The sequence below is a fragment of the Hyla sarda genome, chromosome 4 (genome assembly GCF_029499605.1).
Source record: "Hyla sarda isolate aHylSar1 chromosome 4, aHylSar1.hap1, whole genome shotgun sequence".
NCBI classification, from domain to species: domain Eukaryota; kingdom Metazoa; phylum Chordata; class Amphibia; order Anura; family Hylidae; genus Hyla; species Hyla sarda.
In genome coordinates this window covers 386172866-386188878 of record NC_079192.1, presented here as the reverse complement: position 1 = coordinate 386188878, position 16013 = coordinate 386172866, and positions in this window count along the sequence as shown.

Here is a 16013-nt window from a genome sequence, read left to right as displayed (position 1 = left end):
AGTAGCTATGGTCACAGCCAATACATGTCTATCATGGCCCACTGGGTCAACATTCTGCAGAACGAGGCTTCATTGCAAAGAGGCAAGGAAATTGTAGTAACACCTTCCTAGGTGCACTGATCTGTTTCAACTTCTGACACCTGATGCCTATTTTCCTCCTCCTCCTTTTCATCCAGGTCCTCCTCAATGGACATCTTGAATCTCCCACAAGAAAGAGCATAGCTTACACTACTTTTCCTTCCCTCTCCTTTCATTGGTGCAAAATCAAGTGCTGTCATGCTGCTTTACATCTACTATGCCTGGGTGAGAAAAGCCACACAGTGGTTGATACTAGTGATGAGCGGCAGGGGCCATATATTTGAATTTGTGATATTTCGCAAATATATTGTGAAATTCGCATATTTGCTATGTTCGGTCTCTTTTTTTTTTCATGTGAAAATTTGTAATGAAATTTGCATGGTGCACATGCGCATTTATATCTTTCACCTAAAAGAATGGAGGGGTCAGTGTCCTCTGACTGGAAGTTCCGATACTCGCAAATATTCGCATATTTGAGAATATTTGCATATATTCGCATATTCGCAAAAAAAAATGAATATTCATTATTACGAATATATATCACTGTATACTAAATATTCGCGAAATTGCGAAGTGCAGATATTCGCGGTAATTTGCATTTCGAATATTCACGCTCAACACTAGTTGATACCCTGTTTGCAACAGGAAGTTTCCTTCTTGCTCTCTACTCATGATCTTACATTGGGAAACATGATAGCTCATAACAGCACAAACATCGTAAAAATGCTGTGTATAGGAAACATAACTGACTTTTCCTGTGTGGCACATGTGCTAAATCTTCTCATGAAAAATTTCTTGAGAAATTTTAGCCATCTCCGGAATGTACTGGCTATCTGTAGGAAAGTTTGCATTTGGTTTTGCAATTCTGATGCTGTTATGTAAATATTTCCTCCTTGACCTACCGCACCAAGATGGTCTTCCCCAACACCGCCTAATTTACAACATTCAAACACGGTGGAACTCAACACATCTTGGACTCCCTGTATCAGCAGTGCAAAGTGGTGACAGACTTCTTAATGCAGCAGACAGACAATTTTTTAAGCCAGTGTGACTTTCAGCTGAGGGATTGCCAGCTAATCCGAGACACTTGTTGTGTGCTCAGGCCTTTTGAAGAGGCAACAAGATTTGTCAGCAAGGAAAACAGTGGAATTAGTGATGGTGATATTCCTTCTGGATCCCTTTTGATGTGCCCCTACTGGTGTCCACAGTACTTGTTTATAGCAGCTTAGTGTAACCATTTCCTTACTATAATCCTTCTGCTATTTCTTTTATCTTTGCTTGCATGGCACCATGCAAAACCACTGCATTAGGTTTTATTTGATTAGCCAATAAAGATATTACCCCTACTACTTGGGTCCATATTGCCACTGCATGGAATTTTTTTTTGCTAACATGTTACAACACTATCTGTTGCTGTGTAGTCATAGATTGTGAAAAACAAGAAACACCACCAAAATGCAACACACATTAATGTAAGCATTTTTTTTATTTTATTTTTTTGTGAGTGGGTAAAAAGGAAGAAGAAAAGGATCCATTGGCTCCCCAAAAAATTCACACAAAGTGAAGAAAAATGCCCCATAAAAAGCTTTGCTTGTAATATTTTATTAGATTTGCCTATTTACTTTCATCCGAACATCTCTGCTGTGGTATATTTCAAAATAAAACAAAAAGATAAATAAAACAAAAAAAAAATGTAAGTAAAAACAGAAAAGAAGCCATGAAAACAATAGTGTGACACTAAACATGTCTGAGATTTAATGCATTTAAATTAAAGTGAAGGGTCTAAGGCTGAGCAAGGAATTCAGATGACCTAAATTCGGATCTAATATCAATATTCAATGGAATTGAAGCAATATTAATATTAAATGCCATAAGAATGAATATTAACAGTCAGTTGTATACGTCACAATCCTCCTTGTCATCATGTCAATCTATTCAGAAAAATCTAGTTATTTTGTTTGCAGTCTACTACCTTGGCACCTAAAACCAGACGGGATCCATTTGTTCTATGATTTGTCCCTATTGCCCCATAACCTGCATGAGAAATGTTCCTTTCTGCATCCAAAGAGCCTTAGGGTCCCTTGGCTGGTGCTGATATTTCATCTTTTGTGGCTTTGCAGCATAGAAACAAATGTGAATATCCAGAGGAAATCTACACAAATACCAAGAGCAAATGAGCACCAGACAGATCTTGGCCAGGTCTGAATTAAACTTGTGCCAAAGTGCTATAAGGTAGCAGTCCTTATAAATGATTTTAATAAGCCCTCTTTGTATTTTTGATTATTCTGAGTAATATACTATTGTACATTGGAAGCTTCTGTATACAGCACCTTATATATTCTGCTCCCATCTCAAACAAATGAAAAGTAATGACCAGTATAGAAGGTCATTTATTTATTACTATTTTAATACCTTATATATACCAATCAGCCATAATATTGTAGGTCTTCCTCATACCACCAAAACAGCACTGACCTATGGAGGTATGTACACCACAAGACTTCTCTAAAGATGTCCTGTGATATCTGACATTAGCAGAAGATCCTTTAAAGAGGTTACTAAGCTTTTCAAAAATGATAACCTATCCTGGGGAGTCTCAAGACCCCCAATGACCATCTGTTTGAAGGGGCTGCGTCAGGCTCCGATCCGGCCTTTTCTATACTTTTTATACTTTTAGTAGCGACAGGGAAAGAAACTGCACAAAGTGAACAGGACAAACTAGCAGTTTCTTGCAACTGCTACAAACTGATCATTGATGAAGATGTCAGGAGTTTAACCACTTCTGGTATAATATTGATGACCTATCCAGAGTGTAGATCATCAGATTTAAAAAGCTGAATAACCCCTGGATAAGTCACTCATAGATCCCCATAGACCCGATTAGTTTTTTCAGTATATCTCGCAGATGTTCACTTGAATTGCATTGAGATCTGAAGAATTTAGAGCCCAAGTCAATGTGTAGGGGCCTGGTGGGAGCTGGTGCCAAGGACCAGCTCCATCAGCACGCACATGTACTCGTTGGGTGGCAGCAGTGTGTACGAATACTTTTTGGGTGGGGGCTGCTATCAGTGCATACATGAACTGGACCTAATAGAGGAACAAACCATCTGACTTTAGTTGGGCCCCCTGTTTCTCCAGCCCCATAGCAGTTGTTTGATCTGCCTCTATGGGCTATATACCACTGATCAACATGATGTCAGGAGTCAGGACCCATAAAGCATCCTGGAGCCTTCTTTGCTCACGGTAAGCAATGCAAATGTCCTTGGTCATCTACAGATTTTAAAGAAAACCTTATTTATTACACCAGGAACTTCTTCCATTGCTCTATGGTTCAGTTCTGATGCTCACATGCCCATTAGAGGTGCTTTTGGATATGGGCAGGGGTCAGCAGTTGATATGTACTGGAAGGGTTACAATTTTAATACATAATTAATTTACAAATCTGTATAACTTTCTAGCACCAGTGGATTGGAAAACATTTTTGTTACTCAAGAGTTCCACCTTAATAAGAACTGTTCATGCATTTGTGGCCACATTTTCTGCTGTCAATGAACATACCTTCCTTAAGGAGCATCTACAGGGGATCTGAAATAACATGTCCTTCAGATTCTCTTACCATTGGTAGTACACAAAATTGTTTCCTTTCAGCTGGTAGTATTAAGTAAGGGGTTAAAGCAGAGAATAGAGTACAATGAGGTATTTGAAGCACTGACATGAGAGCTGATGGGATACGAAGCCCTTCTTATCACCAAGACCATCTTCACAAGTAATGCTGCATTCACAGCTATCGAGCTATATGTTGGCAACCTGTCAAAAATGGATACTGCTGACGTATAGCCCGATGTGTTCCATGCTAATCCACAATGCCAAGGCAAACTGTCCAAGATGATGGCATCAGGCCAGGAGGCCTATTTCAAGGGGGATCATGTCATGCCTGATCATTGAGGTTTTAACGGGCCAAATGCGGTCTTATTGTTATTACCTTCAGTCCATTTCCTAAACTTATCTTGTTTCTGTGCTGGACTCAAAAAAACATGGTAGACAAGGAAATAAAATAGCTTTGTGTGCCATAAGCCTTTTTGCCTCTTGGACCAAGAATTTCAGTGGCTCAATATAACTTCACTTACCTTGACATGGTGCTGTATAATTGAGTAAGGGCCTAATTAGAAGGAAAACTGAAATATTTTTTTGGTTTATGTATTTATTTAAAAAAAGAAGAAAACTTTGCCAACAATCCTTTTACGCAGACTATACAGACTTCTCAGATCCTCGTCTAGGCCATCACAAGACTTGTAGTTCCAGTGTCATCAGAGTAGACATTGACTCTATCACAGGCAATGTCAAGTAAATGAACACAGTGTTTGACTGGCTCTTCAGAGTATCATATAGTGGTTACAAATTCTAACAAATTAGTATTACAGAAATAGGGCTGTTGAGGTCCAGCATAAGACAACTCCATTTGCAGCAGTTCTGGCAATTTCCCACTGCTAAAGAGTTTGTATGTTGTATAGTTTGCATTCTCAACTAATCTATTAGATCATTTCATGTGCACATGTATAACAGCAAATATTATTTAACAATGACATTTTTGAATAGAATAAATATACAAAGCAGTCCGGCACTGCGAGGATGTTGGGGGGCGGCTGGTAGAGGTGGGCGTATTCTGCTGATGCGGGCGTGTGGTGGTGCTCTGGTTAACACAGTAATACAATCTTCATAACCAAGCAAAGGTATAGAAAAAACTGGCGACTCACCATCCGATTTCTTTATTTAGAGAAATACTCACATGAATTCATAGGGAGGGGACATTTACAGGGGGGATACCAACAGGCGACACGCTCCGTTTCGCACTGGTACATAGTATGGCTGGATGAAGCACTGATCAGTGCGAAACGGAGCGTGTCGCCTGTTGGTATCCCCCATGTAAATGTCCCCTCCCTATGAATTCATGTGAGTATTTCTCTAAATAAAGAAGTCGGATGGTGAGTCGCCGTTTTTTTCTATACCTTTGCTTGGTTATGAACATTTTCTGTATAGATGGACATTAAACCCTAAGAATCATTCAACTAGTAAGCACATGTTATCATACAGATATAAAGTGGGCATCTAATGTCACAAAAAGATTTATTAAAGGAAAACAGTCACATGTTCACCCACACTAAACCCGATACACCAGGTTATAGTGCGAGTGAACAGGAGACTGATGCGGGGTCCTTGACTCATATACGTATCTGTAGTTCAGTGCCTGGTCCCTCTGAAGTTCGGCTTCTTTCTTCTGTGAATTGCGCGCTGAAGGTGGGCCTTCCGGCTGGATTTGAATATTCATGGTCGCTGGTCACGTGAGCACCTGTGCCTACTGAGCGTCACGTGACCATGAATATTCAAATCCAGCCTGTGGGCTCGCCCCCAGTGCATAATTCACAGAAGAAAGAAGCCGATCTTCAGAAGGACCAGGTGTCGGACTGCAGGTACATATATGAGTCAGGGACCCTGCAATGGTCTCCTGTTCACCCGCACTATAACCAGGTGTATTGGGTTTAGTGAGGGTGAACGGGTGACCATTTTCCTTTAAGTTGTCTAGCTCGATTAAAAAACAAACAAAAAAAAGCAAACAATACTCACGTGTCCAATCTCCGCAGCTATCGGTTCCCAGCCCCCATTGACCAGCACTTCCTGGGGAATTCTTCAACACACAGTAAATGCCATTCTCTGCCCACAGCCAGTGATTGACTGAACAGACATTTTCCCCCATCATAACAGCAAGGAATTGGGTAACAGTATTGCTTATTTTTTATTTATAAGCCAGCCCAAGCTCTTAATAAGTCACTTTGGAGCACCAACAACCCCTTTAAAGGAATACTGGCAGCCAGTTCACCCACACTAAACCCAATATACTGGGTGATAGTATGGGTGAACTAGAGTCCAATGAGGGGTCACTTACTTTAGTGTGTGCCCTGGCCACTGAGTTCTCCCCCAATAAAGTTCTACTTGTCCTGTCTGTAGTAGCGTTTTGAAGGCTGTCCCCGGCATCCATATTTATTTGGGTCTCGGAGGATGGCCCCCGTGGTTTGCATATGTATTTTCTTCACATGCCCCTGGAGCGCAGCGCTCTGTCTGCAGAGTGCATGAACTTGAAGATTTTACGCAGCTCTCACGTCCTGATGACATGAGAGCTGTGCGTCCCCAGAGAGAACTCTGCGCAGTGTAACTTTCCATGCATCGGGCCCTCGCTACAGAAGTCGTGAGTAGCAAGGGCCCGGTGCATTCACAGTTACACTGTGCAGAGAGCTCTCCGGGGATGCACAGCTCTCATGTCATCAGGACGTGAGAGCTGCATAAAATCCTTGAGCGCATGCGCTCTGCAGACAGAGCGCTGCGCTTCAGGGGCATGTGAAGAAAATGAATACGCAAACCACAGGGGTAGGCCTTTTCCTCCGGGACCCAAAGAGATATGGATGTCGGGGGACTGCCTTCAAAGCACTACTGCAGACAGGACAAACAGAATTTTATCGCAGGAGAACTCAGCGGCCAGGGCACACACTAAAGTAAGTGACCCCTCGTTGGACTCCAGTTCACTATCACCCAGTATATTGGGTTAAGTGTGGGTGAACTGGCTGACAGCTTTCCTTTAATTCTCATGGTGAAATTCATCTTATGTAAACTAATATCCTAGCTATTCGATCTTGTATTCATGCCGATTTTGCTCTCAGGAATCATTTGGCCTATACACTCCTAGACGCCCCCTCAACAGTAATAGTTAAAAACAGGCTTGTCTCATCTGTTTAGCCAGGCATTTAATTAATGCACATCCATCTGTCAGGCACTCAATGCTTGTCTTCCATTATTCACTGTTCATATAATATTTTTATCTTGCTCTTTGATTTCCAGGCTCATTGTAATTCTCGACTGTGTTGTATAATTGGAACATTCTCTATAGTCCTATGGGAGAGAAAGGTTAGAGAAATAAAGCACTTTTTTCTTTTTTTATTTTTAATTTTTTTTAGCATTCTGTCCCATGTATCACATCTCGATGTTTGAGAATACAATAGGAATAAACATATGACGTAACATCTTACTCAGCTGTGTTTCCAGAAGACACTGCGCAATTTCATGAATGAGTGATCTGACACATTCCCCAGTCTGCAAAAATCTCTGAGCATTCAGATGGCACAGCATGTTGCAAAGATTGAACTCGTTCTGCAAAATGTATATCGTCTTTTATGAGAGATACTGGACAAATTGATTGAAAACTAGAATAAGATATTTTGGCCTGAGCTTATTGGTATAATAAAACCCTTTAACTTTCAAAATCTTTTAAAAAAGTTTTGAGTTGTGGACTCGTTGAACGTTTTGATCAGTCCAGGACTTAGTGCTGAAGAAGTATAGGAGAAAATGAAGACAGAGATGGCGCTAATAGTGCCGTTGCCGGGTGGTTGCAGAACACCTAAGGAAAGATGAAACTGTTCTCCTTTATATAGGCACCACACTGTTGTTGTTTTTTTTTGTTGTTGTTTTTTTTAAATCAACTGGTGCCAGCAAGTTAAACAGATTTGTAAATTACTTTTATTTAAAATCTTAATCCTTCCAGTACTTATCAGCTGCTGTATGCTCCAGAGGAAGTTTTTCTCTTTTTGAATTTCCTTTTTGTCTGACCACAGTGCTCTCTGCTGACACCTCTGTCCATCTTAGGAACTGTCCTGAGCGTGATAGGTTTGCTATGGGGATTTGCTCCTATTCTGGACAGTGCCTAAAATGGACAGAGGTGTCAGCAGAAAGCACTGTGGTCAGAAAGAAAGTAAATTCAAAAAGAAAAGAACTTCCTCTGGAACATACAGCAGCTGATAAGTACTGGAAGTTTAAATATTTTTATATAGAAGTAATTTACAATTCTGTTTAACTTGCTGGCACCAGTTGATTTATAATTTTGTTTCCAGTAGAGTACCCCTTTAAGAGTTTTCTTTTTGCTTTCGGGTCGGGTCATGGTGCAGAGAAGAAGTGGATGTAAGCATAGATTCCCCATCAGGGCTTCTATCTTCTAAAAACTGATTTGTGGCCATAGCACTTCACCGATATATAGATGAACGGTACAAAGGTCTATTTTTAGTTCTCTATAAACCTTTTATTTCAATAAAGACATCTACAGAAGTGTAGCGTACAACGCCTTTCTGAGGGCTCTCCCTCCTTCTTCAGGCCCAGGTCATACCTGGACCTGATGAAGGAGGAGCTCTCATGGTGCAGATGGTTTGCAAGGGCAGCCCAAGGCCCTACTTTGGCACTTGGCATCTTCAGTGGCTCGGCGATTGCGTAGCAAGCGAGATCACATAGATCAATATAGCTTTACAATGATCTATATATGCAATCGACTGATTGCTTATAAAAGGCCCCTGGGGGGAGAGAGCAAAAAGTGTACGAAAAAAAGTTTCAAAAATAAGAAAAAAAAATACACCCACAAATAAAAAAAAATTACATTTATCATCCCCCTTTCCCATTTTTCAAATAAAACACTATAAAAACAAAACAAAAAAAAACTAAGACAAAACAAATACAACACAAAAACTTATTTGGTATTGCCGAGTGTGCAAAATTGTCTGAAGTATTAAATAATGACATTTGTAAGCGCAAATACATTTTTCACATCACATCCCAGAAGAAACGGAACAAAAAGGGATCAAAATGTTATACATCTCTGTAGGTGGAAAAATAAAAAAGTTCTAGGGATCAGAACATGGGGATCGTGACCCATAGAATAAAGTTAGCATGTCAGTTTTACCATGTGATGAACTCCCCAAAATTGAGTAATTCCATTTTGATTTTGATTTTGTTTTTTTCAGACTTTGTAATACATTATATGATCAAAAAAGAGTACAGGTGAAAAGTGGAACAGTAAAAAAAGATAAAAAGATATGGGTCTTAGAAGTTGAGGTGGAAGAAAATGTAAGCCACAAATTAAAATGTTGGGGGGTTGGAAACAAAAATCAAATGGAAAAAGAAGAAATCCTGGCCCCAGCGACTTTGATGCAATTAAAAGGATTTATTTATAATACAGCATGTACTATACATGTAACAAGACGCGTTTCGGCTAATGCAGCCTTTCTAAATGATTTGAGAAAGGCTGCATTAGCCGAAACACGTCTTGTTACGTGTATAATACATTCTGTATTATAAATAAATCCTTTTACTTGCATCAAAGTTGCTGGGGCCAGGATTTCTTCTTTTTCCATTGGATTTATATGACCCTCGAGCACGGCGCACCATACCCTGGTGCCGTCCTCTTCTATACAGAGAAAAAAAATCACACTGAATTTTCAGACTTTGTTTTTTCTTTTATACTTTTGCCTCTTTACTTTTTATTCTTTAATTCTACATTTTTATGATTTCGCTGGGCATTTTTGTTACTATTACCGTATTTTTCACCGTATAAGAAGCACTTTTTCTTCCCCAAACCTGGGGGGAAAAGTTGGTGCGTCTTATACGGCAGATACCCCGGCGGTCCCTGTGGCCATCAACGGCCGGGACCCGCGGCTAATACAGGACATCACCGATCGTGGTGATGCCCTGTATTAACCCTTCAGACGCGGCAATAAAAGCTGACCGCCGCATCTGAAGCGAAAGTGACACTAACCCGGCTGCTCAGTCGGGCTGTTCGGGACCGCCGTGGTGAAATCGCAGCGTCCCGAACAGCTTACAGGACACCGGGAGGGACCTTACCCGCCTCCTCAGTGTCTGCTCCGTGCCGGGATCCCCTGCATGGCCGGCGCTCTCCATCGTCGTCATCACGTCGTCGCGCACGCCGTCCCATCATCCAATAGGAGTGGCGTGCGTAGCGACGTGATGGCGGTGACGGAGAACGAGGATACCGGGCAGCAGAGACGTTCCGGAGTGACAGGAACACGGCGACAGCGATGGAGGGCGACATCCAGGGCAGCGGTGACGAGCGGTGGCGGGTCCGGAGCGGCGGGGACACGTGAGTATTACCTCCTATACCAGTGGTCTTCAACCTGCAGCCCTCCAGATGTTGTAAAACTACAATTCCAACGGCTGTCAGGGCATGCTGGAGTTGTAGTTTTGCAACATCTGGAGGCCCATAGGTTGAAGATCACTGTCCTATACTTTACATTGTATTTGGTTCAGAATCTTTTTTTTCTAGATTTTCACCCTTTAAAATTGTGTGCGTCTTATGTGCCGGAGCGTCTTATATGACGAAAAATACAGTATATTATTTTTATTGATAGTTTCAAGGCAAATGGCGTTCTCTCTGATGCATTTTGACCCTGTAAGCAAATGTTTAAAAAGTAGCTGCACCGGAAATGTAAGGATAATCTAGCACGGGAATAATGGAATGATATATAAGTAAAGGTGCCCTTTAAGTGTCTTGGAAATTGTAGCTCCATCGCAGTAAAAATCCAATGATTTTAAGACTCCACCTCCCAAGATGTCGCGAATATTTTCACGGCACAGCTTGTTTCCATTTAGTTTAGGATATTCCAGACTTGCTTATCACCGGTTGAGATTACTCCCGATGTTCTCCGAGGTTAAACATTGAGCACTCGGCAGGAGACACAGACACGAAATTCCACTCATCCCATTTTGTTTGCACAAAGGAATTAGCCCAAGAGGTAACATCCTGTGATAGTACGAGGCCGCAGAAGATGAAGCTGTGTCAATAATGAACCGCAAAAAAAACGGCGATCATTATTTGCTCGAGACTAATCCACACTCGAAAAAAGCCCCGTCTGCCTTTGAGTCTCCCACTTACTATTTGCACTCATATTATCCCGCTTCTTATTTCTTTTTTTCCAGCTTTGATGCTGACTCATCCAAATGTTTGGAATTCATGCCGGGGGCTGTATATCTAAATGGATATGAAGGATGAGCGGACCTCGGAGATTGTAAGAGAAGACAGGAGCTATTGTTCTGGGAACATATTCAAAATATGCATTTACTTGCAATTTATGAAGAAGGATTTTTTTTCGTCCCTTTTGTGTTAAATATATCTGCAATTGATATAAATCTTGGAATTATGCATGGCTCAGCTCCTTCGCCGAGGTCCTGCCTTTCTAACAAGCAGCATTTCTTACATGAGCCCTGTGTGTTTTTGTCATTTAAATTACCTTCCACGGAGTCGACTTTGGGTTATCTCTTTTCTTACAGTTTAGTTTTGTTTCCATAATGTAAAAGGTTTTTTTTTTGCCTTTTTTTTTTTTTTTTTTTGTCTGCGCCATATCCAGCATTTGGTTCTATCATTATCATTGACATTTTCTATTAAACTGATGATAAATAGAACATTTCAATGATAATGATAGAACCAAATGCTGGATATGGCGCAGACAAAAAATAAAAAAGCAAAAAAAAAGAAAGAAATAGAGTGGGTACTCCACTGGCCAGCATGGTGAACATTTAGTTCTGAACGTTGTGCTCATTGCAGGGTCGTTCACGCCCCCCTTGTTACATCACACCATGCCTTCTCAATGCAAGTCTATGGGAGGGTTTTTTCCGAATGCTGGCTAGTGGAGCACCCCTTTATCTTCTACTTATATTCTGAGAGGATGTCTTTTGACTAAGAGGTTGTTGGCAGATTTTCTTTGGTGTGGTCACTGGTGTGAATCTACCTGGTTGCTGTGCACTTGACTTAGGCCCCATTCACACAGCAGAATTTTTGAGAGAATATAGTGGAAATTTCTACAATGGAAATTCTGAATCCGGCCTCTGACATTGATTTCAGCAAAATCCACTCTGAAACGCATTGTTGCCTATTTCTGAGTGGTCTTATTGCCTTTATGTTTTGCCGGCACCTGCAACCTTGCCCCCCTGGAAATTTTCTAGGCAGACATATAGTAGTGTGTACACACCCTTAGGGCAAAACCTGGATACAGGTGCAAGGATATATGTTTACATTTTCTGGAAACTTCTGATCCTGGGATTCGCTCAAAAACTAGTGCGCTCTGGAGAGGGATTTGCCAAAAACCCCATAGACTTGTATGGGACTTCCTGCAAATGCCTCTCCAGAGCGCGGTAGTCTTTGAGCAAATCACAAGATCACAAGTTACCAGGAAAGTTAAACAGAACTCTTACACTGGAACTTTAAAGGGATAGGGGATAAGATGTCAGATCGCCGGGGTCCCGAGTTCGCTCTGCACGTAATGACGGGCAATACAGGGGCCGGAGCATCATTACCTCACTGCTCCGCCCCTCGTGACATCACGGCCCGCCCCTTTCAATACAAGTCTATGGGAGAGGGCGTGGCGGTCGTCACGCCCCCTGACATAGACTTGCATTAAGGGGACGGGCCGTGATGTCACGAGGGGCAGAGCCATGATGTCACGCTGCTCTGTCCCCTGTATCGCCCGTCATTACACACAGAACAAACTCAGGGCTCCCCAGCAGCGGGACCCCGGCGATCTGACATCTTATCACTTATCCTTTGGATAGGGGATAAGATGTCTAGGAGCAGAGTACCCCTTTAAAGAGTACCTGTTATAAAACCATATTTTCTAAACTAACTCAGATTACATTCCTTAACTACTCCTAACAGCCCTCCTGCCCTTAAAGGGGAACTCCGGTGGAAAACTTTTTTTTTTTTTTGATGAACTGGTGCCAGAAAGTTAAACAGATTTGTAAATTACTTCTATAAAAAAAATCTTAATCCTTCCAGTACTTATTAGCAGCTGAATACTACAGAGGAATTTATTTTCATTTTGGAACAGAGAGCTCTCTGCTGACATCACGAGCACAGTGCTCTCTGCTGACATCTCTGTCTATTGTAAGAACTGTCCAGAGTAGGAGAAAATCCCCATAGCAAACATATGCTGCTCTGGACAGTTCCTAAAATGGACAGAGATGTCAGCAGAGAGCAATGAGCTCGTGATGTCAGCAGAGAGCACTGTGTTCCAAAAAGAAAATAATTTCCTCTGTAGTATTCAGCAGCTAATAAGTACTGGAAGGATAAATATTTTTTAATAGAAGTAATTTACAAATATGTAAAAAAAAAAGAGTTTTCCACCGGAGTACCCCTTTAAACCCTCTGCAACGGAGCCCATTTTGACATTAAAGGAGTACTCTGGTGCAGAGTATTCCTGCTCTGTTCTGCCCGGGCTGCAAACAAAAAGGAAAATGAACCATCTCTCACCTTCCTGGGTTCACGCGGAGCGCCACTAAAGCTGATCGCCATTACAGCGTCACATGGCGCTCAGCCTATCGCCGGCCGAGGCAGAACATTGCGGCGGCCGGCGATAGGCTGAGCGCCATGTGACGCTTCGTTACACATGGAAGTATGAAGAGGATGGACCAGAGGACCGATCAGCTGTAGTGGCGCTCCACGGGAACCCAGGAAGGTGAGATATGGTTCATTTTCATTTTTTTTGCAGCCCGGGCAGAACGGAGCAGGAATACTCTGCACCAGAGTACTCCATTAAGGACCAGAGCATTTTTTGCAATTCTGACCACTGTCACTTTAAGCATTAATAACTCAGGGATGCTTGTACTGATGAATTTGAGAATGTTTTTTGTGAGATATTCTACTTTAGGTTAGTGGTAAATTTTCGTCGATATTTGCATAATTTCTTGATGAAAAATAAAAAAATGTTTTATAACTTCGAAGCTCTCTGCTTGTAAGGAAAATAGACAAACAAAATATATTATATATTTATTCACATATACAATATGTTTACTTTATGTTTGCATCATAAAGTTGACATGTTTTTACTTTTTCAAATTTTTCAAGTAAATTTCAAAACCTGAAATTTTCCAATTTTTCAACTAAATTTCAAAATCTGAATTTTTCAGGGACCAGTTCAGTTTTGAAGTGAATTTGAGGGTCTTTATGTTAGAAATACCCCATAATGGACCCCATTAGGAAAGCTGCCCCCCTCAACATAATCAAAATGATATGCAGAAAGTTTGTTATCCCTTTAGTTGTTTCACAGGAATAGCAGCAAAGTGGAGGCGAAAATTCTAAATCTTAATTTTTTCCACTAACATGTTCTTGTAGACCCATATATTTTATTTTTACAAGGGGTAAAAGGATAAAAAGACCCCCAAAATATGCAACCCAATTTCTCTCGAGTAAGGAAATACCTCATATGTGGATGTAAAGTGCTTTGTGGACGCACTAGAGGGCTCAGAAGAGAAGGAGCGACAATGGGATTTTGGAGAGCGAATTTTGCTAAAATGTTTTTTTGGGGGCATGTCGCATTTAAGAAGCCCCTATGGTTCCAGAACAGCGAAAAACACCCCACATGGTATACTATTTTGGAAGCTACACCTCTCAAGGAACGTAACAAGTGGTACAGTGAGCCTTAACACCCCACAGGTGTTTGACAAATTTTCAATAAAGTTGGACTTAAAAAATAATTATTTTTATTTTTGTCACTAAAATGCTGATGTTACCCCAAATTTTTCATTTTCACAAGAGGTAATAGGTGAAATGTACCCGAAAATTTGAAACACCATTTCTCTCGAGTAAGGAAATATATAATGTGGATGTAAAGAGATCTGCGGGTGCACTAGAGGGCTCAGAAGGGAAGGAGCGACATTGGGCTTTTGGAAAGCGAATTTTGCTGAAATGTTTTTTGCACGGCATGTCTCATTTAGGAAGCCCCCATAGTGCCAAAAAAAATCCCCCACATGGTATACTATTTGGGAAACTACACCCCTCAAGGAACATAAAAAGGGGTACAGTGAGCATTAACACCCCACAGGTGTTTGACGACTTTGCGTTGAAGTTGGAGGTGAAAATGAATTGTTACCCCAAATTATTCATTTTCACAAGGGGTAATAGATTGAAATGTCCCCCAAAATTTGAAACCCCATTTTTCTTGATTAAATAAGAAGAAGAATCCAGCACTGCAGGTCCAACGAACGGAAGCTTTTTATTGCATATAAACACACAGACACAAAACGTGGATCACAGGTGACGCGTTTCGGCGAACTCTCTCGCCTTAGTCGTAGTTCGCCGAAACGCGTCACCGGTGATCCACGTTTTGTGTCCGTGTGTTTATTTGCAATAAACAGCTTCCTTGCATTGGACCTGCAGTGCTGGATTCTTCTTCTTATTTAAACCTGCTTCTACACGTGTAGTCCACACGTTTCCGTGCACTGGAACTAGGAGCGGTGAGCTGGACACTAGTGGAGTGTGTGTCCCATTTTTCTTGAGTAAGGAAATACCTCAAATCTGGATGTAAAGTGATCTGCGGGTGCACTAGAGGGCTCAGAAGGGAACGTAACAAGAGGTGCAGTGAGCATTTACACCCTACTGGTGTTTGACAGATCTTTGTAACAGTGGGCTGTGCAGATGAAAATTTTTCATTTTCCTGGACCACTGTTCCAAAAATCTGTCAGACACCTGTGGGGCGTAAATGCGCACTGTACCCCTTATTACATTACATGAGGGGTGTAGTTTCCAAAAAGGGGTCACATGTGGGTGTTTATTTTTTTGCGTTCATGTCAGAACTGCTGTAACCAGCGGTCACCCCTGTGGAAATCACCAGTTTAGGCCTCAAATGTACATAGTGCTCTCTCACTCCTGAGCCTTGTTGTGCTCCCGCAGAGCATTTTACGCCCACATATGTGGTATTTCCATACTTGGGAGAAATTGTGTTACAAATTTTGTGGGGCTTTATTTCCTTTTACCTCTTATGAAAATGAAAAGTATGGGGCCACACCAGCATGTTAATGTAAAAAATGTAATTTTCATAAGGGGTGAAAGGAGAAAAAGCCCCCCCAAAATTTGTAGCGCACTTTCTCCCGAGTACGGAGATACCACATGTATGGCGCTAAACTGTTGCCTTGAAATACGACAGAGCTCTGAAATGAGAGAACGCCATATGCATTTGAGGCCTAAATTAGGGATTTTCATAGGGGTGTACCCGGATGCAAGCGTTACACTTGCCTCCTCCAAAAATACTGTATGTCAGTTTTCCCCAAACAGGGTGCCTCCA